At 45.6% G+C, this 25,913-nt stretch overlaps 1 protein-coding gene across 2 annotated transcripts in view; it reads right to left on the bottom strand.

Moving 5' to 3' along the window:
* GMCL1 (germ cell-less 1, spermatogenesis associated) overlaps positions 1–12,460 on the bottom strand; it is a 143,153-nt gene extending 130,693 nt beyond the window's left edge. Inside the window, exon 1 of one of the 2 annotated variants that reach the window (XM_083184541.1) lies at positions 11,979–12,460. The gene's annotated coding sequence lies outside the window, so the exon portion shown is untranslated. The remainder of the gene's footprint in view (positions 1–11,978) is intronic. The other variant, XM_083184542.1, reaches the window with a different exon arrangement.
* Between the last annotated feature and the right edge of the window lie 13,453 nt (positions 12,461–25,913).

The raw sequence follows: 25,913 nt of genomic DNA on the forward strand, positions 1-25,913 counted from the left end.
TGTATCATTTTGAATAAGTAGCTGTAGTTTTACAAGGGTTAACCAGTCTTGGGCCACAAATTTGACACCTGAAATCAACAGAGGGGTGTCATTTACATATGACCCAAGTATATTTGGCCCGGCCCAACGCAGGTTTGGGCATGAAATACATGGGCAAAGTGGGCACATGGACCATTTTATCATATTGAAAAGGCTGCAGTTTTGCAATGGTTAAAAAGTCTTGGGCCACAAAATTTACACCGCAAATCAACAGAGGGGTGTCTCTTACAGATGACCCAAGTGTATTTGGCCTGGCCCAACGCTGATATGGGCATGAAATACACGGGCAAAATAGGCACATGGACATCATAATGTCTCATTTTGAATCAGTAGCTGTAGTTTTGAAAGGGTTAACGAGTCTTGGGCCACAAATTTGACACTTTAAATCAACATACGGGTGTCACTAGCATATGACCCAAGTGAATTTTGCCTGGCCCAACGCTGGTTTGGCCATCAAAAATGCAGGCAAAGTGGGCACATTCACCATTTTATCATGTATCATTTTGAATAAGTAGCTGTAGTTTTACAAGGGTTAACCAGTCTTGGGCCACAAATTTGACACCTGAAATCAACAGAGGGGTGTCATTTACATATGACCCAAGTGTATTTGGCCCGGCCCAACGCAGGTTTGGGCATGAAATACATGGGCAAAGTGGGCACATGGACCATTTTATCATATTGAAAAGGCTGCAGTTTTGCAATGGTTAAAAAGTCTTGGGCCACAAAATTTACACCACAAATCAACAGAGGGGTGTCTCTTACAGATGACCCAAGTGTATTTGGCCTGGCCCAACGCTGATATGGGCATGAAATACACGGGCAAAATAGGCACATGGACATCATAATGTCTCATTTTGAATAAGTACATGTCGTTTTGCAAGGGTTAACGAGTCTTGGGCCACAAATTTGACACCTGAAATCAACAGACGTGTTACACTAGCATATGATCCAAGTGAATTTTGCCTGGCCCAACGCTGGTTTGGCCATCAAAAATGCGGGCAAAGTGGGCACATTCACCATTTTATCATGTATCATTTTGAATAAGTAGCTGTAGTTTTACAAGGGTTAACCAGTCTTGGGCCACAAATTTGACACCTGAAATCAACAGAGGGGTGTCATTTACATATGACCCAAGTGTATTTTGCCTGGCCCAAGGCTGGTTTGGGTCAATGCAGGAGGGTGTGGAAAGGCGTGAAAATAGTACTATAATGGGCACACATCAGGCAGGGAGGACCTACTGACTCTAGAGCTGACTCTGTTCTCCCTGAATGGTCATGTTGAGGAACAGGCATGCTGGGAGAATAACAGGGAGCAGCTGGACCCATGCCACTCCAGGCCCACTGAATAGGCTTTGGCCCATTTAAAAAAAAAGTATCCACTCCCCCCTCTTGGTGCCAGTGGCGTAACTAAAAATTGTGCTCCCCTCAGATCCAAAATATCATCTGCCGCCCCCCACCCCCCCCCCCAAAAAAAAATCATAATATACCCCTAACATAAAAATGAGGTCCTGCAGTGCATTCACTCACATGTGCAGCAGGGCTCCAGTCCTCCTTCGTCCATGCTCCGCGTCCACTACCCTTTTTCATTTTCAGTGGATGTGTGGCTCTGCAGTGGTGGCACCGCTGCCCCTCAGCCAGCTCGTCAGACTTTTCTCCTCCTAGACCCAAGCAGGATACAGGCACCCCCTCAGGTAGGCCCTCTCTTAGCAGCCAGGCAGCCCCTCAGTGAGGTCCTTTTGGCTTCCTGGCAGCCCCTCAGTGAGGTCCTTTTGGCTTCCTGGCAGCCCCTCAGAGAGGTCCTCTCAGTCTCAGTAGCTCGGCATCTCCTCCTCTCGGCCTGCTTGTTTCCACAAGCTACTGGACCGGTGTGCAGTCCTGCTCCACACTCAAAATAGCAGACGGGCAGACGCGGATGAAGGGGCAGACAGATGCACCTGAAGGGGCGGACTGACGTGGGGTTGCGCTGCGCAGCGAGGAGCCGAGCCGCACACAGATGGGCAGCATCTGAAGCTGAGAGCTGCGCTGCTCGTCAGCCATAAAAACCTGCACTGCTTAATCCCACTGATTTTGTCCGCAAATCCCGGGATCCTAGCGGACGGCTCTCAGCAGGTGCTGGGAGACTGTCTGCAGGATACAGTGCACCCTGTACCCGCCACCCTCTCTGCTTCTGCCACCTGTTGAGCACAGGTGGTGCCCCACTCGTGCTTGCTTCCCCAAGCAGCCGTGGTGGCTGCCGTACGGTAGCTACGCTACTGCTTGGTGCCCCGGCTACCTCTATTAACCAGTTTTGCTTTATCACTGTTGTTTCACATTAGAAAGAGTAAAGGATTTGTGACCTCTCTCAGCTTTAGTTGCAGTTCTGCAATTTAAGCGTTACTGCAACTTCAGAGAATCACAACGCAAGAGCCGCCCAGCATAGGAAAATGCAGCTAGCACAGGATAATACACCCGCAGAAGCATTCATAATCGCATCACAAAAAAATAAGTAACATCAACATTTTTGGTTGACCCAGGGCTACTCAGAATATTGGGTATGCAGTCACACTGGATGCAATGTTTTAAGTCACAGATATTGCATCTGGTGTCAGATGCATGCGCTGAAAACCACCATGACACTTCTACATTTTTTCAACCACTCCCTGCTTATAGAATAGAATAGAATAGAATCAAATTTATTGGCCATGTGTGCTTGCGCACACTAGGAATTTTTTGTGGATTACAGTGCAGCATCAAGCAGGGATGAAATGGGGTGGGGAGACATTACATACATTCCATTGAGACAATTATACACGTTACATTGAGAGCATATTGACATTACTTGCGGGGATTCACTGGTCGTTGCAGCAGCCAGGTAGGTAACAATACAAGCAGGGACAGCACAGTTGTCGCACAGGGAACACATACCCGCCGAGCTGCACAGCACCTAGGCAGCCATCAGCGGCGCCACTGGTCACTGCAGCAGCCGGGTAGGTAATTTTTGATGGCCAAACCAGCGTTGGGCCAGGCAAAATACACTTGGACCATATGCTAGTGTCACCCTTCTGTCGACGTCAGGTGTCAAATTTGTGGCCCAAGACTTGTTAACCCTTGCAAAACTACAGCTACTTATTCAAAATGAGACATTATCATGTCTATGTGCCCATTTTGCCCGTGTATTTCATGCCCAAATCAGCATTGGGCCAGGCCAAATACACTTGGATCATCTGTAAGAGACACCCCTTTGTTGATTTCAGGTGTAAATTTTGTGGCCCAAGACTTGTTAACCCTTGCAACACCGTAGTTAATTCAAAATAATAAAATGGTCCATGTACCCACTTTGCCCATGTATTTCATGCCCAAACCAGCGTTGGGCCAGGCAAAATACACTTGAGTCACATGGAAATGACACCCCTCTGTTGATTCCAGGTGTCAAATTTGTGGCCCAAGACGAGTTAACCCTTGTAAAACTACAGCTACTTATTCAAAATGATACAGGATAAAATGGTTAATGTGCCAACTTTGCCCACATTTTTCATGGCCAAACCAGCGTTGGGCCAGGCAAAATACACTTGGACCATATGCTAGTGTCACCCTTCTGTTGACTTCAGGTGTCAAATTTGTGGCCCAAGACTTGTTAACCCTTGCAAAACTACAGCTACTTATTCAAAATGAGACATTATCATATATATGTGCCCATTTTGCCCGTGTATTTTATGCCCAAATCAGCGTTGGGCCAGGCCAAATACACTTGGGTCATCTGTAAGAGACACCCCTCTGTTGATTTGAGGTGTAAATTTTGTGGCCCAAGACTTTTTAACCATTGCAAAACTGCAGCCTTTTCGATATGATAAAATGGTCCATGTGCCCACTTTGCCCATGTATTTCATGCCCAAAGCAGCGTTGGGCCGGGCAAAATACACTTGGGTCACATGGAAATGACACCCCTCTGTTGATTTAAGGTGTCAAATTTGTGGCCCAAGACGAGTTAACCCTTGTAAAACTGCAGCTACTTATTCAAAATGATACAGGATAAAATGGTGAATGTGCCAACTTTGCCCACATTTTTCATGGCCAAACCAGCGTTGGGCCAGGCAAAATATACTTGGACCATATGCTAGTGACACCCGTCTTTTGATTTCAGGTGTCAAATTTGTGGCCCAAGACTCGTTAACCCTTGCAAAACGACATCTACTTATTCAAAATGAGACATTATGATGTCCATGTGCCTATTTTGCCCGTGTATTTCATGCCCATATCAGCGTTGGGCCAGGCCAAATACACTTGGGCCATATGTAAGCGACACCCCTCTGTTGATTTGCAGTGTAAATTTTGTGGCCCAAGACTTTTTAACCATTGCAAAACTGCAGCCTTTTCAATATGATAAAATGGTCCATGTGCCCACTTTGCCCATGTATTTCATGCCCAAACCTGCGTTGGGCCTGGCCAAATACACTTGGGTCATATGTAAATGACACCCCTCTGTTGATTTCAGGTGTCAAATTTGTGGCCCAAGACTGGTTAACCCTTGTAAAACTACAGCTACTTATTCAAAATGATACATGATAAAATGGTGAATGTGCCAACTTTGCCCGCATTTTTGATGGCCAAACCAGCGTTGGGCCAGGCAAAATACACTTGGACCATATGCTAGTGTCACCCTTCTGTCGACGTCAGGTGTCAAATTTGTGGCCCAAGACTTGTTAACCCTTGCAAAACTACAGCTACTTATTCAAAATGAGACATTATCATGTCTATGTGCCCATTTTGCCCGTGTATTTCATGCCCAAATCAGCATTGGGCCAGGCCAAATACACTTGGATCATCTGTAAGAGACACCCCTTTGTTGATTTCAGGTGTAAATTTTGTGGCCCAAGACTTGTTAACCCTTGCAACACCGTAGTTAATTCAAAATGATAAAATGGTCCATGTACCCACTTTGCCCATGTATTTCATGCCCAAACCAGCGTTGGGCCAGGCAAAATACACTTGAGTCACATGGAAATGACACCCCTCTGTTGATTCCAGGTGTCAAATTTGTGGCCCAAGACGAGTTAACCCTTGTAAAACTACAGCTACTTATTCAAAATGATACAGGATAAAATGGTTAATGTGCCAACTTTGCCCACATTTTTCATGGCCAAACCAGCGTTGGGCCAGGCAAAATACACTTGGACCATATGCTAGTGTCACCCTTCTGTTGACTTCAGGTGTCAAATTTGTGGCCCAAGACTTGTTAACCCTTGCAAAACTACAGCTACTTATTCAAAATGAGACATTATCATATATATGTGCCCATTTTGCCCGTGTATTTTATGCCCAAATCAGCGTTGGGCCAGGCCAAATACACTTGGGTCATCTGTAAGAGACACCCCTCTGTTGATTTGAGGTGTAAATTTTGTGGCCCAAGACTTTTTAACCATTGCAAAACTGCAGCCTTTTCGATATGATAAAATGGTCCATGTGCCCACTTTGCCCATGTATTTCATGCCCAAACCAGCGTTGGGCCAGGCAAAATATACTTGGACCATATGCTAGTGACACCCGTCTTTTGATTTCAGGTGTCAAATTTGTGGCCCAAGACTCGTTAACCCTTGCAAAACGACATGTACTTATTCAAAATGAGACATTATGATGTCCATGTGCCTATTTTGCCCGTGTATTTCATGCCCATATCAGCGTTGGGCCAGGCCAAATACACTTGGGCCATATGTAAGCGACACCCCTCTGTTGATTTGCAGTGTAAATTTTGTGGCCCAAGACTTTTTAACCATTGCAAAACTGCAGCCTTTTCAATATGATAAAATGGTCCATGTGCCCACTTTGCCCATGTATTTCATGCCCAAACCTGCGTTGGGCCGGGCCAAATACACTTGGGTCATATGTAAATGACACCCCTCTGTTGATTTCAGGTGTCAAATTTGTGGCCCAAGACTGGTTAACCCTTGTAAAACTACAGCTACTTATTCAAAATGATACATGATAAAATGGTGAATGTGCCAACTTTGCCCGCATTTTTGATGGCCAAACCAGCGTTGGGCCAGGCAAAATACACTTGGACCATATGCTAGTGTCACCCTTCTGTCGACGTCAGGTGTCAAATTTGTGGCCCAAGACTTGTTAACCCTTGCAAAACTACAGCTACTTATTCAAAATGAGACATTATCATGTCTATGTGCCCATTTTGCCCGTGTATTTCATGCCCAAATCAGCATTGGGCCAGGCCAAATACACTTGGATCATCTGTAAGAGACACCCCTTTGTTGATTTCAGGTGTAAATTTTGTGGCCCAAGACTTATTAACCCTTGCAAAACCGTAGTTAATTCAATATGATAAAATGGTCCATGTGCCCATTTTGCCCATGTATTTCATGCCCAAACCTGCGTTGGGCCGGGCAAAATACACTTGGGTCATATGTAAATGACACCCCTCTGTTGATTTCAGGTGTCAAATTTGTGGCCCAAGACTGGTTAACCCTTGTAAAACTACAGCTACTTATTCAAAATGATACATGATAAAATGGTGAATGTGCTTACTTTGCCCGCATTTTTGATGGCCAAACCAGCGTTGGGCCAGGCAAAATTCACTTGGATCATATGCTAGTGTAACCCGTCTGTTGATTTCAGGTGTCAAATTTGTGGCCCAAGACTCGTTAACCCTTGCAAAACGACATCTACTTATTCAAAATGAGACATTTTGATGTCCATGTGCCTATTTTGCCCGTGTATTTCATGCCCATATCAGCGTTGGGCCAGGCCAAATACACTTGGGCCATATGTAAGCGACAACCCTCTGTTGATTTGAGGTGTAAATTTTGTGGCCCAAGACTTTTTAACCATTGCAAAACTGCAGCCTTTTCAATATGATAAAATGGTCCATGTGCCCACTTTGCCCATGTATTTCATGCCCAAACCTGCGTTGGGCCGGGCAAAATACACTTGGGTCATATGTTAATGACACCCCTCTGTTGATTTCAGGTGTCAAATTTGTGGCCCAAGACTGGGTAACCCTTGTAAAACTACAGCTACTTATTCAAAATGATACATGATAAAATGGTGAATGTACCCACTTTGCCTGCATTTTTGATGGCCAAACCAGCGTTGGGCCAGGCAAAATTCACTTGGGTCATATGCTAGTGACACCCGTATGTTGATTTAAAGTGTCAAATTTGTGGCCCAAGACTCGTTAACCCTTTCAAAACTACAGCTACTGATTCAAAATGAGACATTATGATGTCTATTTGCCCATTTTGCCCATGTATTTCATGCCCAAACCTGCGTTGGGCCGGGCAAAATACACTTGGGCCATATGTAAGTGACACCCCTCTGTTGATTTGAGGTGTAAATTTTGTGGCCCAAGACTTTTTAACCATTGCAAAACTGCAGCCTTTTCAATATGATAAAATGGTCCATGTGCCCACTTTGCCCATGTATTTCATGCCCAAAGCAGCGTTGGGCCAGGCAAAATACACTTGGGTCATATGTAAATGACACCCCTCTGTTGATTTCAGGTGTCAAATTTGTGGCCCAAGACTGGTTAACCCTTGTAAAACTACAGCTACTTATTCAAAATGATACATGATAAAATGGTGAATGTGCCAACTTTGCCCGCATTTTTGATGGCCAAACCAGCGTTGGGCCAGGCAAAATACACTTGGACCATATGCTAGTGTCACCCTTCTGTCGACGTCAGGTGTCAAATTTGTGGCCCAAGACTTGTTAACCCTTGCAAAACTACAGCTACTTATTCAAAATGAGACATTATCATGTCTATGTGCCCATTTTGCCCGTGTATTTCATGCCCAAATCAGCATTGGGCCAGGCCAAATACACTTGGATCATCTGTAAGAGACACCCCTTTGTTGATTTCAGGTGTAAATTTTGTGGCCCAAGACTTATTAACCCTTGCAAAACCGTAGTTAATTTAATATGATAAAATGGTCCATGTGCCCATTTTGCCCATGTATTTCATGCCCAAACCTGCGTTGGGCCGGGCAAAATACACTTGGGTCATATGTAAATGACACCCCTCTGTTGATTTCAGGTGTCAAATTTGTGGCCCAAGACTGGTTAACCCTTGTAAAACTACAGCTACTTATTCAAAATGATACATGATAAAATGGTGAATGTGCTTACTTTGCCCGCATTTTTGATGGCCAAACCAGCGTTGGGCCAGGCAAAATTCACTTGGATCATATGCTAGTGTAACCCGTCTATTGATTTCAGGTGTCAAATTTGTGGCCCAAGACTCGTTAACCCTTGCAAAACGACATCTACTTATTCAAAATGAGACATTTTGATGTCCATGTGCCTATTTTGCCCGTGTATTTCATGCCCATATCAGCGTTGGGCCAGGCCAAATACACTTGGGCCATATGTAAGCGACAACCCTCTGTTGATTTGAGGTGTAAATTTTGTGGCCCAAGACTTTTTAACCATTGCAAAACTGCAGCCTTTTCAATATGATAAAATGGTCCATGTGCCCACTTTGCCCATGTATTTCATGCCCAAACCTGCGTTGGGCCGGGCAAAATACACTTGGGTCATATGTTAATGACACCCCTCTGTTGATTTCAGGTGTCAAATTTGTGGCCCAAGACTGGGTAACCCTTGTAAAACTACAGCTACTTATTCAAAATGATACATGATAAAATGGTGAATGTACCCACTTTGCCTGCATTTTTGATGGCCAAACCAGCGTTGGGCCAGGCAAAATTCACTTGGGTCATATGCTAGTGACACCCGTATGTTGATTTAAAGTGTCAAATTTGTGGCCCAAGACTCGTTAACCCTTTCAAAACTACAGCTACTGATTCAAAATGAGACATTATGATGTCTATTTGCCCATTTTGCCCATGTATTTCATGCCCAAACCTGCGTTGGGCCGGGCAAAATACACTTGGGCCATATGTAAGTGACACCCCTCTGTTGATTTGAGGTGTAAATTTTGTGGCCCAAGACTTTTTAACCATTGCAAAACTGCAGCCTTTTCAATATGATAAAATGGTCCATGTGCCCACTTTGCCCATGTATTTCATGCCCAAAGCAGCGTTGGGCCAGGCAAAATACACTTGGGTCATATGTAAATGACACCCCTCTGTTGATTTCAGGTGTCAAATTTGTGGCCCAAGACTGGTTAACCCTTGTAAAACTACAGCTACTTATTCAAAATGATACATGATAAAATGGTGAATGTGCCAACTTTGCCCGCATTTTTGATGGCCAAACCAGCGTTGGGCCAGGCAAAATACACTTGGACCATATGCTAGTGTCACCCTTCTGTCGACGTCAGGTGTCAAATTTGTGGCCCAAGACTTGTTAACCCTTGCAAAACTACAGCTACTTATTCAAAATGAGACATTATCATGTCTATGTGCCCATTTTGCCCGTGTATTTCATGCCCAAATCAGCATTGGGCCAGGCCAAATACACTTGGATCATCTGTAAGAGACACCCCTTTGTTGATTTCAGGTGTAAATTTTGTGGCCCAAGACTTATTAACCCTTGCAAAACCGTAGTTAATTCAATATGATAAAATGGTCCATGTGCCCATTTTGCCCATGTATTTCATGCCCAAACCTGCGTTGGGCCGGGCAAAATACACTTGGGTCATATGTAAATGACACCCCTCTGTTGATTTCAGGTGTCAAATTTGTGGCCCAAGACTGGTTAACCCTTGTAAAACTACAGCTACTTATTCAAAATGATACATGATAAAATGGTGAATGTGCTTACTTTGCCCGCATTTTTGATGGCCAAACCAGCGTTGGGCCAGGCAAAATTCACTTGGATCATATGCTAGTGTAACCCGTCTGTTGATTTCAGGTGTCAAATTTGTGGCCCAAGACTCGTTAACCCTTGCAAAACGACATCTACTTATTCAAAATGAGACATTTTGATGTCCATGTGCCTATTTTGCCCGTGTATTTCATGCCCATATCAGCGTTGGGCCAGGCCAAATACACTTGGGCCATATGTAAGCGACAACCCTCTGTTGATTTGAGGTGTAAATTTTGTGGCCCAAGACTTTTTAACCATTGCAAAACTGCAGCCTTTTCAATATGATAAAATGGTCCATGTGCCCACTTTGCCCATGTATTTCATGCCCAAACCTGCGTTGGGCCGGGCAAAATACACTTGGGTCATATGTTAATGACACCCCTCTGTTGATTTCAGGTGTCAAATTTGTGGCCCAAGACTGGGTAACCCTTGTAAAACTACAGCTACTTATTCAAAATGATACATGATAAAATGGTGAATGTACCCACTTTGCCTGCATTTTTGATGGCCAAACCAGCGTTGGGCCAGGCAAAATTCACTTGGGTCATATGCTAGTGACACCCGTATGTTGATTTAAAGTGTCAAATTTGTGGCCCAAGACTCGTTAACCCTTTCAAAACTACAGCTACTGATTCAAAATGAGACATTATGATGTCTATTTGCCCATTTTGCCCATGTATTTCATGCCCAAACCTGCGTTGGGCCGGGCAAAATACACTTGGGCCATATGTAAGTGACACCCCTCTGTTGATTTGAGGTGTAAATTTTGTGGCCCAAGACTTTTTAACCATTGCAAAACTGCAGCCTTTTCAATATGATAAAATGGTCCATGTGCCCACTTTGCCCATGTATTTCATGCCCAAAGCAGCGTTGGGCCAGGCAAAATACACTTGGGTCATATGTAAATGACACCCCTCTGTTGATTTCAGGTGTCAAATTTGTGGCCCAAGACTGGTTAACCCTTGTAAAACTACAGCTACTTATTCAAATCATTAAATATTGTGCATGTGCATATTTTGCCAGCATATTTCATGCCCAAATTAATGTTGTGCCAGGCAAAATACACTTGGGTCACATGTAAGTGACACCCCTCTGATGATATCAGGTGTCAAATTTGTGTCCCAATACTCATTAACCCTTGCAAGACTGATTTTCCTGAATAAGAAGCTGGACTTTGAATAAGAAGTGAATAAGAAGCTGGAGCTTGAATAAGAAGTGAATAAGAAGCTGGCCGAATAAGAAGCTAACTTCAGCCTCGTAAAAAAAGCACCAATTTAGAGTACAATGCAGCCTACAAGTCAGAGTAGAGTGCTCTACCTGAAAGTCTAAATACATTGGTACACCAAATAATCAGGGAAATAAATGTTGCCGAATCATGATCACAGCATGGATTTGTAGTTTTGAATTGTGAATTATCATTATTTCCTATATAAACTGCTCGACTCACTGGTATTCCCACAGGTTACAAAAAAAAAAAAAACGAAAATCACAGAAATGTCCCTATAATGTTGCAAGCAATATAATAAATATTAAATTTGCTGCCAACCTTTTCAACTGTGCGATTGTATGGAGACTGCATGATCCCTACAATCAACTTACAGCACCTACTTTAAGCCATCTTGAATTGCTATTGCAAAATACTGATTTAAATCCACAGTGAGACATCTTCTTGTCTGCAAATACATGAGAAGCATCCAACATGAGAACTGGCACTGCCAACTGGTATTTGCATTGTAACAAGCCAAGGATCATGCTAGTTTTTGTAACCTGGTGGCAACAATGCAAAAGAAACCGTGTAGTTGCAGCAGCAGCAGCATCCCCCAGACAGTAACATCAGCAATGCTCCCATCACATTAAAGCTAGAGGTTAACAAATTTCTGGGTGTTTTGCCTTTCGCCACCACAGAAAAAAACTGTAATATATATCTGTAGGTGCTAAGACAACAGGTGTGTAATGCAGAACTGCATGCATATCATCTGAACTGCATACATCAATTTTAAAGAGTTTTAAAGAGACACACTAGCACTGGAGATGCACATTGCAGCTAAAAGTAATAATACTGACATATTTATACTGGCAGCAATGGGAACAGCCAGTGTGACAGTAGTATAATGTCTCTATTACACAGCCTGCTGCCACACACACACACACTATAGGAGTACCAGCCGCACTGGGGTCACTCACCTGGCTGTCAGGTCACCAGCAGGGTCAGAGTCCGGGCCGGAGAGGCCATGGGATAGATGGGGAGACACCTTCCCCCCTCTACATGATCATCACACCCGTAACGGGTCAGCCACCAGCTGCAGACTACTTCACCCGCTTTTTGGAACTAACTCAGCCACCAGCGCCCGCTAAGGACACCCCACTAACTATGATCACCCGACTTCTAGCGCCCGCGGCACGTCACCCACTTACTTAAACTTAGAGCACCCTTCAGGGGCACCGCTGGCACCCCCACTTTCTGCCACCCGCTAAGCACGCCCGCTACCGAGTTCCCCAGTCCCCGGGTTACCAGGTCCCCGCATGCAGCAGACCGCTGACCGCCCCCCGTCTCCTGCTCGGTCGCCTCCGCCTGACCGTTGCTTTTAACGTTCCATCCGGTCTCGAACCCCCTCAACCATCGGCTACTTCCGGAAAACTTCCGAAGCGACTTCGTTGTTGTGAGCGGAGAGACGGAGGATGGGCAGCGCTAGCGTGGCCTCGCCCACTCTGGTGACGTTGTGACAGGGGGCCGGGCCGCCCGTGGCTTGTATGTCTAGCGCAGCCAGTACAGAGTATGATTGTCTAGCGCAGCCAGCATGTTTATAGGGGGAGATGTAGCAAACCTTTCAGAGAGAATCGGATGTAGTGGAGGCTAAAGGGGCATACACACGTAGAGATCTGTGCTAAGCAATTTTGCTAAGCTATTTTTCTAAGCTATTTTGCTGGTGTCAAGATCTCCCATGGGGAGCACATACACATGCAGAGATTTGTGCTAAGTGATTTTGCTAAGTGAGTTTGCTAAGCAATTTTGCTTAAGCAAAAAAAGTCAGGGTAATGGTTCAGAATGAGAGATTGTGATCAGTATCTCTCATTCTGTACACACAGAGAGATTTGCAGTCATTTGCTAAGCAATCTGACTAGATTGTGACTGCATGCACTGACTTAGTTAGCAAGAGATATTAAATCTCTCGGAGCATACACACGGAGAGATCTGTGCTTACTTTCTAAGCAATCTAGTCAGATTGCTTAGAAAATAGCACAAATTTGCTCCGTGTGTACACCCCTTAAGAGAGAGTACAGACCTATCAGCTACTTACTATCATTTTACAAAAACAGCCTGTAACATGTCAGGAGCTGGTTGGTTGGTACATTATCTATCTCCAAGATTTACTACATCTCCCCATAAAAGAGAGAATATTTTCTGCTTATTTATTACAAGTTAGTGGGTCAAAACACGTCGGAAGATTTATGGCACCCCCAACCGAGATCCAGGAACAAGCTCCTTTCCAGTGGTATCACAAGCTCCAATCCTTTCACCCTGGCATAAGACTGGTGACTATAACAAATCTTTAGAACTGCTTAAAACCAGTTCTGTATTGCTGGTATCTCAAATTAAATTTGAAAGGGTGAACAGTACATGTTTTGGAGCGTTCCTGTCTCAGCAGATATCTACAGACTCTTTCTCCAGAGTGCTATTATTCATGTAACGACTTGAAACTTCAGAACTCTGGGTCAGACGACCCTCAAAGAACCTTTATAAACCTAACATTGCTGGGAAGTCCGTAAGTGGGGTGCACCCAGTGGTGCAAGTAGAAAAAAATGAATTAGTGGTACTGTGCCCAGCGCACGGCGAAAAATGGGCATGGTTAGGGGTGTGGTCAGGGGCGTGGTCATATGACCGCTCCGCTCTACACAAGATTTGCGTCTCTCTTCTGCACGGATCACTAGTTCCCATTCACTATTACTGGACTTTCATTGGGCTGCTCCCATCCTATGGAATGCCCTTCCACGCACAATAAGACTCTCCACTAGCCTCCAAACTTTCAAGCGTTCCCTGAAAATTCACCTCTTCAGGCAAGCCTATCATATTTAAGTTCTACATGCATAACACTCTGAGGCACTTATGTATCATATAGCTTCCCTTCTGGACTTGTAACTTGGTGGGACTGCTATGCTATTACTGGTGCCTGTCCTTGTGTTTCCCTCCTATATCCCTATAGATCAGGGAAGGGGAACCTTCGGCCCTCCAGCTGTTGTTGAACTACACATCCCAGAATGCTTTGCTACAGTTTTAGCATGGCCAAATAGCAAAACTGTAGTGGTGCATGCTGGGATGTGTAATTCAGCAACAGCTGGAGGGCCGAAGGTTCCCCATCCCTGCTATAGATTGTAAGCTTGCAGCAGGGCCCTCCTACCTTCAAGTCTGTCTGTTGTTACCCAGTTTGTTTTATCACTGTCTACTATTGTAAAGCTCAACGGAATCTGCTGCGCTATATAAGAAACTGTTAATAAATAAAATAAATAAATATGACACGAGAGGGGAGTGGCTACATGACAAAACTTTAGAACACAATGACATTTCTGTTTGGGCTTGTGTATTGCATCCTGCACACAAAATGTAGGAGCCAGATAAACTACAAACAGGAATATTGCACGCCCATGGCACGCGGCCAAAATTTACACAGTAATACATATGGCCCATGCCATAATGCCCATTACCCATTATGCCCCACACCATAATGCTCATTGCACTCAGTCCCCTGGATCTGCATCATTGCATGCAGATTTAATGGATCCAGCATTTCTGGATATGATGCGCTCCCCTCCCCTCCGAAGGGAATCAGCTGTGGCGGGGCGGCGGAGGCCACGCCCCCGCCACTTACATATGCGCGCATGCACAGTAAGCACTTTGGGGGAGGTATTTGTTATGGTGGTACGGGGTACCGGTACAATATATGTTTTACCGGTACGCCGTACCACCATACTTACACTCCTGGGTACACCCCCTATCTTTGTTATCACACACTTTTGGTGATTCTTGGTGGATGTGGGCACTCTGGCATAAAGATACCTTGATGTGAGGAAAAAGCCTTACTATTACGTGAGTTTCCTTACGCCATCCTACACCTAACAGAAACCTTTATATGATGAATTCACCCTATTTTGATATGAGTTAGGTACGCTAACCATTCTAAAAAATTCCTCTACCCACTCTTTGACTAATCATTATCTGTTTTTTTTTTTTTATTAATGGGCCTTATTCAGATCTGAGCTCAGTACAAATTTGTTTGGAAAATGGTCAAAACCATGTGCACTGCAGGTGGGGCAGATGTAACATCTGCAGAGAGAGTTAGATTTGTGTGAGTTATTTTGTTTCCATGCAGGGTAAATACTGGCTGCATTATTTTTACACTGCAATATAGATTTCAGTTTCAGCACACCCCACCCAAATTTAACTCTCTCTGCACATGTTTCATATGCTCCACCTGCAGTGCACATGGTTTTGCCCATTTTCCAAACAAATTTGTACTGAGCTCAGATCTGAATAAGGCCCTATATGGTGTTCTCTTTCTCTTCCATATTCGAACACGGAGGAAAAGAAAACACCATCAAGTTGAATATCACCTGAAAGAAGAGAAAGATCATCTGAGAAAATTAGTTATATAAAGCATTAACTAGGTTGTGAGTGCAGTGTGTGACAGTGTGAAAATGCTGTATTGTCTTTATGAGAAATTATATGTTTGCATTAAATTAAGTAAACATGATACTATACTTAACTGAGTTTGAAGAAACTCAGGGAGCCCGAGGTGTGCTCCCACCACCACCAGTGACGTGACTAAACGCGTGCACAGGGGGCAGCCGTACAGAACTTGTGGCCCTCTCCCAAAGGAGAAAGGCCCCATGGTTCCCCTAACCCCCCTCAACCATAAGGCCGAGGAAGGGAAAAAAGGGATCGTTGGGTCCTCTTCGCCGAAGCTCAGAGGGACCCGCGTTTCCTCCACCCCCGGAAGGGTTTCGGACGGTGGGTCCTCCGCACCTGAAGGTTTGGAGGGACCCGCTTAGGCTTCCCTCCGCCTTGCGGCTCGGGGTTGCCCTCGAGGGAACCGGGACTCTCCCCAAAAGGTGAGGAGTCCCAGTCACGTTTGGGGAACGGAAGGCCCGTTAGGGACAGCCGCACTACCCAAATGAAAAAAATGATACTATACTTAACTGCTGTACCTAACATTTAGAGGCATTCTCCTGAACTCCCCGGAGAGTAGGGCACCCCCATATACAATATCCACTTCCTCAATGCAATGACAGGAAGAGATGTGTGAGGACACAATATGGGTCTAATTGCATCATCACAGCCCTGATCCCCCTCCTTGTTATTGCGAATTGCAGCATATTTAAGTGAGGGCAAGATAAGATTGCCCAAATTGCACTGCCTCTCTGTCACGATTTCCCACAGGGACTTGGGATACCTTACGTAGGTAATTATTCATGACATGATGGACATTGTAGTGCACCAAGGTTCTCGGAGAGAGGGCATTATTCACATTTGTATGCAAAAACAATGGTTTTTGGTCTGCGCCTGTGCAGAACCGGTCCTGTGATCCTGTTCGCAATACCACCATAGCGCATGGGTGGTGACAACTGCATACCTCCCAACTGTCACGATTACTGCGGGACAGTCCCGATTTTCGGGTCCTGTCCCGCTGTCCCACCCGCGGTGGGGGGTGGCAGTTGGGAGACCCCCCAATCTAATAGAATAGACGCTGTGCGCACGCGCACAGCGTCTATTCTCGTATGAAAATGAGGTTGCGGCTAATTAGCATAAGTAGCACCCTCATTTGCATACACTCCGCCCCCTTTTCGGGCGCTCGCGCTTTCATCATCACAGAAGTTGGGAGGTATGCAACTGACATCATTCTTCGAAGCAGGGCAATGTCAGTCCCCTGGATCTGCATCATTGCATGCAGATTTTATGGAGCCAGCGTTTCTGGATATGACGGCCAGTCTGTGTATGCTCGGGTTACATATAGGGCCTACACACATAGAGATTGTTATCCGTTTTCTAAGGGATTTGTCTTACTTTCTGTAGATTGCTTAGAAAGTAAGCATACGTCGCTGTGTGTGAGAAGGCTATAGAGATATCAATGCGCGGCTCTGCGCGCCGGTATGTCTGTAAGTAGAAGAATGAGCATGTCCCATTAATCTACTTGGTACTTGTTTCCTAGCACGGCCACAATCTTATGGATCGTGTACCTTTAAGTTAAGGTACACGATCCACACGATGGACCCGATTTCCTTTGAAATCAGGTCCATTTTGCCGGCTAGGACACAATATCGGGGGCATCGCGTCGGTCGGGACCATTAACATTGGTCCCGACGCGACCGACGCGATGCCCCCGATTTTTACATAGGCTTCAATGTTAAAAAATATTTTAACATTGAAATCGTGTCGGGAAAGGTAAAATATCGGGGGCATCGCGTCGGTCGGGACCATTAACATTGGTCCCGACGCGATGCCCCCGATTTTTCCATAGGCTTCAATGTTAAAATATTTTTTAACATTGAAATCTTGAGAAAATGTGAAAAATGTGAAATGGGCCAATATGACCCATTTCACATTATAGATGTCCCCGTCGTCACCCCACGATAGACGCCAACCCGAAGCGTGGCGAGCGCAGTGAGCCCGCGAGGGGCGGCGGTGCGCGTCCTCCGACCTTTTCATTCCCCTACTATCCACGTCGGCGTGGAGTTGAGAATAGAATAGTGTGGCGAGCGCAGCGAGCCACCGAGCCCGAAGCGTGGCGAGCGCAGCGAGCCCCGCGAGGGGACGCGTATAACTTCACAGGTATATGCGTCCCCTCGCGGGGCTCGCTGCGCTCGCCACGCTTCAGGCTCGGTGGCTCGCTGTGCTCGCCACACTATTCTATTCTCAACTCCACGCCGACGTGGATAGTAGGGGAATGAAAAGGTCGGAGGACGCGCACCGCCGCCCCTCGCGGGCTCGCTGCGCTCACCACGCTTCGGGTTGGCGTCTATCGTGGGGTGGGGTTTACGCCGTTAAATTTGGGGGGGTTGGGAATATTTTACATTGAATCCAATGTAAAATCGGGTCCCAGGGACCCGATTTACATTTCATTCAATGAAAAAATCGGGTCGAAAATCGGTCGGTCGCGTCGATCGCATCGCATGCGATGCGATCGACCCGATTTTTCCGACACGACCACCCCGATGTAAATCGGTGTGGCCGTGCTAGGAAACAAGTACCATCTACTTTATTTGCATGTGCTGGGGTGATGGTGCACTACTATGGCCTGCCATGTGTTGTTTATTTGAGATGCAGTCAAGATCCCGGCGGTCAGAATCCCGAATGGGTCATTACACCGACAAGGACAAAATACAGACAAGGTCAAAATCCCAACATTTAAAATCCCGACAAGGACAAAATCCCGACATTTAAAATTCCAACAAGGTCAAAATACCGACATATAGAATGTACAGGTGCAACAGTCAACATTACTTTCCGTCGACAGGTCGCGGGTCGACATGGGTTTTTTCATTGTTTTTTTCACCCGACATGTGCCGACAGGTGGTATTTCATGCCCTACCATCCACTAGGGCATGGTAGGAGAATAAAATAGTTTGCCGAGCGTAGTGTGGCACCGTGCCTGAAGCATTGTGAGCGAAGCAAGCGATGCGAGGGGCTGCGGTTCACTTCCAACTGTGTCCATGTCATGACATTCGGGTCAAAAAACTGAAAAAACCTATGTCGACCTCGCGACCTGTCAACGAAAAGTCATGTTGACTGTTTCACCTGTATATTCTATGGGCGGTATTCAATGTGGGTTTTGGCGATGTGCAGCGAATCCTGTTTAGGATTCGCTGCACATTCGCCACTGGTCGCCGCGTTCTGGAGCCTCGCCGGCTCCAGTATTCAACGAGTCAGGGGCTCGCTGCCCCTGACCGGCGAATTTGAGCTCCTGCGGCGAATGCCGCAGGGAGCCTGAGGACGGTGGCAGGCAGGGAGATGGAAGTCTCCCTGCCTGCCCCAGAACGTTTGTGGGGGGGAGGTGGGCTCCCCGGGAGCCAGGCAGCACAGGCTGCCCCCCGGGGGTGCCAGCAGGGGACCGCGTATATTCACTTCACCCGATCATGAATATGTAATGATTGGGTGAGGTGAATATATGAATATCTAATGAGCGGCTCGGCTCCGGCCCCCTGCTGGCTGCTCTGTTTTTTTTTAATTAAATATATATTCATGTGCTTACAGCACATGAATAAAAATAGCATGCCCCTCCTCAGAATAAAATTCCAGATTTTTTGACACCAATTGTAAAAAACAAAACACTTTATTTTAAAAGTTCACATTCCACTTCACCATAAAAAGATAGCGATTGCTACTCGGTGAATCATGGCGAAAAAAACCTTGAAATGTATTCGCCATCTGGTCATTGAATAGGGTGATTCACCGTTTTAGTCAGAAATTCACCTTACAGCACAAAATCGCCATAAAAACCTGGCGAATCAGCCTCATTGAATACCGCCCTATATGTTGGTATTTTGACCTTGTTAGGATTTTAAATGTCAGGATTTTGACCTTGTCGGGATTTTGTCCTTGTCGTTTTTATGACCAATTCGGGATTTTGACCCTGTCGGGATTTGGACCGTCGGGATTCATACCGAGTCCGTTTATTTCATGTCCTGGGGTGATGGCACACTGCAAAAGGCCCTTCATGTGTTGTTTATTTGAATGTGCTGTGGTGATGGCGCACTGCAAAGGCCTGTCATGTGTTGTTGCATGTGCTGGGGTGATAGGGTTAATTGGTTCCATCAAAAATTCAATGAAGCCAACAATGAATGTGTGTGCGTATACATGTGGTAGGGAAAATAGATTGTAAGCTGCCCTTGGTATGGACTGATGTGCATGTTCTCTGTAAAGCACTGCGGAATATGTGTGCGCTATATGTGCAATTTGGATGTGATGCATGGTGCGTTTTCCAAGTGGATGTCAATGCTATTTATGTGCATATTGGTGGATGCATATATGTTATATATATATATATATATATATATATATATATATATATATATTCATTTACATTTTAAATCACATTATTCACAAAGAAATGTCAAAACCAAAAACCGAAAAAAGTTCACCACTGGGTTGTTTGACATCTATCTGGCCCAAGATCGCCTCTGGCAAATTACAAACAAAGACTTTTCAAATAAGCAGAAAAGGGATCAGGCCTACACTGCTTTTCTGGAGTATACTAGAGCCAAACGAAGTATGGAATGGGTAAAGAAGAAGATTGCAAAGGAGAATGCGAAAGTGACTGAATCACAGAGTTCTGGAGCCGCTGACGTGTACAAGCCAGCATTATGGTACTACGGCCTGATGCAGTTCCTGCTGGAGAGAGATTCGAGAACGCATAGACAGAATAACATGGATCCTGTGCCTCCAATTAGGCAAGAGGAGGAGAGCCAGGATCTGGTAAGTTTAAACACATAAATATGTGACATGTCATCATCATTCATTGTCCTGTTTTTTGTCTTTTTTACAGGATGCTACTCCGCACATGTTTGTGGAGTCATCCGTGACTACAGAGGCTGCAGATCTGGAGTGTGTGGAAGGAGAAACACCAACCTCCACCCCCTGCAGTCTTCCAAAAGATCTGTGGCTGGTGGCTCAGAGCAATTTTTTCAATTTGCGGAGGAAAGGCTTAATAGGCCTATTGATGCAATTCGGCAGTTTTCGAATATGGTTGATTCGTCGATGCGTTCAATGGATAACAACATCCAATGGATAACAACATCCAATGGATAACAACATTCGAGGTACGATGCAATAATTGGGGCCCAGGATAAAAAATATTCCTCAGGACCATAAATTAATGCGGGACCCGATGCATTACGCATCTTGCGGTCCCGCCGCCACAGTATCCCTACCACCAACCCTATACTAATCCGCTGGGAATTTCTCAGCAGCTTCCCCTTTTAACCCAATGGGAGTTCCCACACCCAACTCGAACACAACCAGTCATCACCAGCACTCAGTCCAGTGGTGCTGAGTACACAAGCCCCATCACAGGACGATGCTGACTTTTTTCTGATATAAATTATTTTTAAAACTTAATATTTTTTATAAATTATTTATTATAAGTTGAAAAAATTACTCTTCCATGCGTTTTCCAATGTTTTTGTTTCAGAAGGACTGCATCTTGGTCAGAGTACAAAAGTGTCTGCTTGGAAACTCTTGAATGGATAAGAGCATGGTTGCAGGACAACAGAGAGTTGTAGTAAATGGAGTACAGTCAAAGGAGTGAAAGGTTACAAATGGAGTACCCCAGGGATCTGTACTTGGACCAGTGCTTTTTAATATCTTCATTGGTGATATTGCAAATGGAACTGAGGGTAAAATGTGCCTTTTTGCAGATGACACAAAGGTATGCAACAGGGTAGACATACCAGGAGGGGTACAACAAATGATTGATGATCTAGGTAGATTAGAGCATGGCAACTACAGTTTAATGCCAAAAAATGCAAAATCATGCACATAGGTTGCAAAAATCTAAAGACTAAATATTGTATAAATGGCACTATACTGGAAACTACTGAGGAAGAGAGGGATCTAGGGGCGAAATGTAATAGGGTGCGATTTTTGGACGAGTTCCAAACTCGCCAGAAATCGCACCTTTAAAAATCGCATTTTTAGACGCTAATTCGCATATGTAATGAGATGCGAATTAGCGGCAAAAAATGCGATTTGCCGCGATTTAGGTCGATTTTTAGTCATGAAAATGTGCGCATTTTCAGTCCTGAAAATGTGCGCATTTTCATATATGCGATTTTGGTTGTCAAAAAAAAAAGAAAAAAAACGGCGTGCGGTCCCCCCCCTAAGCATAACCAGCCCCGGGCTCAAAAAGCCGGTGCTGGTATCATAAAATCAAAGGAACAATCAAGTTGGGGTTCCCTGGATTTTATAAAACCAGCACCAGGCTCAAGGTCCGGCGCTGGTTCCCAAAATACGGGGGACAAAATGACTAGGGGTCCCCCGTATTTTAAGAACCAGCACCGGACACAACCAGCCAGCAGGGTAATGCCACAGCCGGGGGGAGACTTTTTATACAAGTCCCCCCGGCCAAAGCATTAACCCCCTGGCTGGTCAGCATGGGCAGGGGTCCTGGGGAAGTGGGGACCCCCCCAATGAAGGGGTCCCCCCCCTCCAGGACTTACCAGCCCATGCTGATAGTCCGGGGCTGTCCCCGATGCCCCTGGGCGGTGGGCATCGGGCTGATATTTGGTGTAAAAGAATAGATAAACTATTGTTTTTTACTGTGGCACTACAAGTGCCAGCAAGCCTCCCCAGCAAGCTGGGACTTGGAGAACCACAAGTCCCAGCCTGCTGGGCATTAAAGGGCCCGCTGGCACTTGTAGTTCCACAGTTAAAAAAATAGTGCACAAAACACACTGACACACATTTTAAATAAAACTTTAATACACACATTACACACATACTAATACTTACCTATCTTCTTCCCGTAGGTAGCCCTGGTCCTGATGTCCTCCGGTCCTGTGTCGGCGTTCCTCTTCATGTCGACGTCCTTCTTGAAGTCGACGTCCCTGTCGGCGATGGCGTCCGGTGTCCGGGTCCGACGAAATCCATGGAGGAAGCTGTGGAAGGAAACCATACTCACCTGTCCCAGCGCGACGTAGTCCAGGTAAGGGTCTTGGAAAAAAAACAAACCGACACCCGAATCCAAGCGGACACGACGGAGACGCACGTGTGTTTGTTTACATCGTGCGGCTCCGCCTCCCGAATGCCGCTATTGGCCGCCTTGCGGCCTAGCGGCTCCTGATTGGCCGCTAGGCGGCCAATAGCGGCATTCGGGAGGCGGAGCCGCACGATGTAAACACCGTTGCGTCTCCGTCGTGTCCGCTTGGATTCGGGTGTCGGTTTGTTTTTTTTCCAAGACCCTTACCTGGACTACGTCGCGCTGGGACAGGTGAGTATGGTTTCCTTCCACAGCTTCCTCCATGGATTTCGTCGGACCCGGACACCGGACGCCATCGCCGACAGGGACGTCGACTTCAAGAAGGACGTCGACATGAAGAGGAACGCCGACACAGGACCGGAGGACATCAGGACCAGGGCTACCTACGGGAAGAAGATAGGTAAGTATTAGTATGTGTGTAATGTGTGTATTAAAGTTTTATTTAAAATGTGTGTCAGTGTGTTTTGTGCACTATTTTTTTAACTGTGGAACTACAAGTGCCAGCGGGCCCTTTAATGCCCAGCAGGCTGGGACTTGTGGTTCTCCAAGTCCCAGCTTGCTGGGGAGGCTTGCTGGCACTTGTAGTGCCACAGTAAAAAACAATAGTTTATCTATTCTTTTACACCAAATATCAGCCCGATGCCCACCGCCCAGGGGCATCGGGGACAGCCCCGGACTATCAGCATGGGCTGGTAAGTCCTGGAGGGGGGGGACCCCTTCATTGGGGGGGTCCCCACTTCCCCAGGACCCCTGCCCATGCTGACCAGCCAGGGGGTTAATGCTTTGGCCGGGGGGACTTGTATAAAAAGTCTCCCCCCGGCTGTGGCATTACCCTGCTGGCTGGTTGTGTCCGGTGCTGGTTCTTAAAATACGGGGGACCCCTAGTCATTTTGTCCCCCGTATTTTGGGAACCAGCGCCGGACCTTGAGCCTGGTGCTGGTTTTATAAAATCCAGGGAACCCCAACTTGATTGTTCCTTTGATTTTATGATACCAGCACCGGCTTTTTGAGCCCGGGGCTGGTTATGCTTAGGGGGGGGACCGCACGCCGTTTTTTTTCTTTTTTTTTGTTTTAACTATTTTTTTACAACAGAACCATGCACAGATCTCAATGATCTGTGCATGTTTCTGATAAAAGCGCCAGGCAGAACCTGGTCTATTTTTTTTGCGATTTTTAGTAAGCTTTACTAAAAATCGCAACCCATTAAATATGCGACTTCTATCCTTTTTAATGGGAAAACATCTGGATGCGATTTTTAGTCTAACTAAAAATCGCACCTTTAAAAAATGCGATTTTTCCCGCAAATCGCACCCTATAAAATATGCGATTTTCGGGAAATGCCCGAAAACGGCATATTTTGCGGGAAAAATCGCAAAAAAAAAAAAAACGCACCCTATTACATTTCGCCCCAGGTGTCACTATTTCAGGGGTAGTAAAGGCAGGTATGCAATGTAACAAAGCAATGACGAAGGCAAGTCAGATGCTTGGTTGCATAGGGAGTGGAATCAGCAGTAGAAAGAAAGTAGTAATAATGCCACTATATAGGTCATTGGTACGACCTCCCCTAGAGTATTGTGTTCAGTTCTGGAGGCCATATCTCCAGAAGGATATAAATACATTAGAGACTGTACAAAGAAGGGCACACAAAACGTACCAGGAAAGACTAAAATCATATTAAAATCTTTATATGTATACTTTAGAGCAGAGAAGGGAAAGGGGGGACATGATAGAAACTTTCAAATATATCAAGGGTTTTAACAAGGTACAGGTGGGAGACATTCTTCACAGGAAGAGGAGCAACAGAACACGAGGACATGCACTGACACTAGAGGGAGGATGATTCAGGGGAAATGTGAGGAAGAATTACTTCACAGAAAGAGTAGTAGGTAAGTGGAATAGCCTCCCATCAGAGGTGAGAGAGGCAAATACAGTAGTACAATTTAAACATGCTTGGGATAGGCATATTGATATCCTTACAAAAAAATAAGGATCAAATATGGTTTGAGGTAACATGTTTAAAAAAGGGGCAGACTAGATGGGCCAAGTGGTTCTTATCTGCCGCCAAATTCTATGTTTCTATGACAAGTCATTTGCAGGCCCGGCGACACGCATAGCTGGTGGTCTCCAGCTATTTCAAGGAAAGGAAGCAAGGGTTGGAGAACATTGCGCTCTGCTCTCCCGAGTCCTCCCTTCAGTGATCAAAACAGAAGCAGCTGCAGTGATTGGCGGTGAGTGAGCACTACAGGGGGCATTATGAATAGAAGTTGCACTACCAGGGGGCATTGAGGAAAAATGAAGCACTACAGGGGTCTCTATGGATAAAAGCAGCACTACAGGGAAAATTAAGGAAATAAGCGGCACTACAGAGAGCTAGAAACCCCTTACAATGAGCATGTAACTACTGGCAGGCAAAAAGCATGTAGGCAAGCGTGGTGCGTGGCATAATATGTTATTGGCATTAGAGCATGTGGTATAATATGTAATGGGCTTTATAGTGTATGGCATTATGAGTAATGGGCATTACAGTGTGGGGCATATCTAATAGGCATTACGTGTGCGGTATAATGTGTAACAGGCATTATGGTGTGCAGAATAATGTGTAATGGACATTACAGTGTGTGGTGTAATGGGCATTACGCCGCATGGTATAGTGTGTAATAGGCATTACTATTAAACAGTTTATATTGTTATAAGTAGCCTGACACTGTTTGGGAGGTTTACTGGGTCACCGTGTGGGCCTACATGGTTTTATGTCACTGCGAGGCCTTCAGCCAACCAATTTAAGCATGGCAGCGACCATTTTTGTGGTATCCAATGTCTGGACATGCAGGTTGCAAAAGTGGGGTGGAAGGATTTTTTTTTTTTCTTGCGAGGTCATGCCTTTTTTGCTCTGTGACAAATTATGGGGGGGATTTTTAACTGTTCGCACTGGGAGCCAAATTGTGGAGAAACTGCCCTGATGGACGGCCTTACTTATTGCGCATGCGCGGCACCCCATGTCATCTGCTCCTGTGCCCTGCCTTCTCGCCACAGCAGGAGTTATGGGACGTTCGGAGAAGAGAATTAAAGTTTACAGTAAGTAACATTGCTGGTCATAGGTCGCCAAGTTTATTGGGGTTGCCTTCAAAGAAGAATCAGATATAGCATGGGTTCAAAACAAAGGTTAGCATTGTGAATTACCACAGACAATGCTGCTGAAACAAAGGGCCCTGGATTCTCAAAGTATAGGTGGGGAGGTGGGGCGGGCGGGGGGCCCCAGATATATCAGTGTACAGGGCCCCAAGATTTCTGTTGCCAGCCCTGGTCATTTGCCCCTGTCTCCAGGATGATGCGATATCAGTCACTCTTGTGTGTCCTTCACTGTAGACTGTCC

This window comes from Crinia signifera, chromosome 4 (assembly GCF_055691185.1).
Source record: "Crinia signifera chromosome 4, ASM5569118v1, whole genome shotgun sequence".
NCBI classification, from domain to species: domain Eukaryota; kingdom Metazoa; phylum Chordata; class Amphibia; order Anura; family Myobatrachidae; genus Crinia; species Crinia signifera.